We start from the raw sequence: 1,940 nt of genomic DNA, 5'->3' as shown, positions 1-1,940 counted from the left end.
GGAGGCGGAGCTTGCAGTGAGCTGAGATCTGGCCACTGCACTCCAGTCCGGGCAACAGAGCGAAGACTCCGCCTCAAAAAAAAAAAAAAAAAATATAATGCTCAAACTCCTCCTTATCAAGGCAAACAAGGCCCTTCTGACAACCTACCTTAACCAGTCTTATCCAGGTTGTATCTCCACTCACCTAACTCCATAGCCCTCCTAATACACACACACACACAGAATTCAGTGAAAAGTTTGAAGACACTGTGCCAACACAGTGAATTTCACCTCTGTGAAGCCTTCCCCAAGTCTGTGCAGCACTTATCATATTTTATTTTAGTATTTTATTTTGTTTTGAGACAGAGTCTTGCTGCCGCCCAGGCTGGAATACAGTAGTGAACTGTTTGACCTGAGCTCAAGAGATCCTCCTGCCTCAGCTTCCCAAGTAGCTGGGACTCAAGGTGCATGCCACCATGCCCAGCTAATTTTTTAAAAAAAAATTTGGCTGGAAATGTTGCCCAGACTGGTTTGAACTCCTGGTCTCAAGCAGTCCTCCCACTTCAGTCTCCCAAAGCACTGGGATTACATGTGCAAGCCACTACTCCCAGCCGTGTTTTATTTAAGTTCATATTCTCTTCTCTAAACACTAACCTGTTCAAATAAAGGGGCCAAGTACTCAACATCTGGTAAGTGAAACAGTACTATATTATAATTGTTTATATCAATAAATCAGAAGAATGCTCTGAGAAGGGTTTTGAACCCAATGCCAATTTTATTGTGTTTGTTTGTTTGTTTGTTTTTAAGAAACAGCACGTCACTATGTTGCCCAGGATGGTCCTTATCTCCTGAGATCAAGCAATCCTCCCATTTCAACCGTTCCAGTAGCTGAGGTTATAAGCATGAGCCACCACACCTTACCCTGAACCCAATGCCAATTTGAAAGATTTACAAACCAGTCATTTCAAATGAAGAATAATGAAATCCAAGTGGAAAGAAAAACAAACGAAAAGTTTTAGTTATACCCAAAACAAAATTGACGAGGAACGCTCACACTAGGCATCTGTATGGACACAGGCATAAAAGCACTGACTATGATGATGACAGACTGACTGCTCTGCCACCCTATCACTAAAGTGGGCCCACCGATCCTGACCACATTGCCCAGGTCCAGCCCTAAGAGGCAGCATGGACAGAGCATGCTTTGCTTTGTCAAGATGACTATGCAATGAAAATGCAGCTCTCTGAAGAGGCCAAGTGAAGGGATGCTTGGGCTTGCTGGAAAGAAGCCTATTGGTTAGGGAAAAGCCTAGTGGAAATAGTCAGCTCACGGAATCGAAGGGAGTTGACCTAATCTCTTTCTCCTGAGAATTTCTGCCTGGATGAAGAAAGCAAAACTGGATCTCTGCACATAGACGCACATGATAAACAGTTGTTGCTAGAAAAACTGTGGTTGTAATATGGGATAATATCCATTAAAAGAATAATACTTTTGCTGGGCATAGTGGCTCCTACCAGTAATCCCAGCACTTTGGGAGCCTGAGGCAGATGGATTACTTTAGGCAAGGAGTTATAGACCAGCCTGGGCAACATAGTGAGATCTCTGTTCCAAAAAAAAAGTTAATTTTAATTTTTTCTTTTTGCTTTTTTTTTTTTTTTTGAGACAGAATTCACCCTGTCACCCAGGCTGGAGTGCAGTGGTGTAATCTCGGCTCACTGCAACCTCTGCCTCCCGGTTCAAGTGATTCTTCTGCCTCAGCCTGCTGAGTAGCTAGGACTATGGGTGCCCACCACCACGCCTGGCTCATTTTTGTATTTTTTAGTAGAGATGGGGTTTCGCCTGTTGGCCAGCCTGGTCTCAAACTGTTGACTTAAAGTGATCCGCCCACCTTGGCCTCCCAAACTGCTGGGATTACAGACGTGAGCCACTGTGCCTGGCCTCTACAATTTTTTTTTTTTTT

Source organism: Colobus angolensis, unplaced genomic scaffold (genome assembly GCF_000951035.1).
Source record: "Colobus angolensis palliatus isolate OR3802 unplaced genomic scaffold, Cang.pa_1.0 Scaffold279, whole genome shotgun sequence".
NCBI classification, from domain to species: Eukaryota; Metazoa; Chordata; class Mammalia; order Primates; family Cercopithecidae; genus Colobus; species Colobus angolensis.
The sequence above is the reverse complement of the archived record's forward strand: the minus strand, read 5'-3'. Positions refer to the sequence as shown.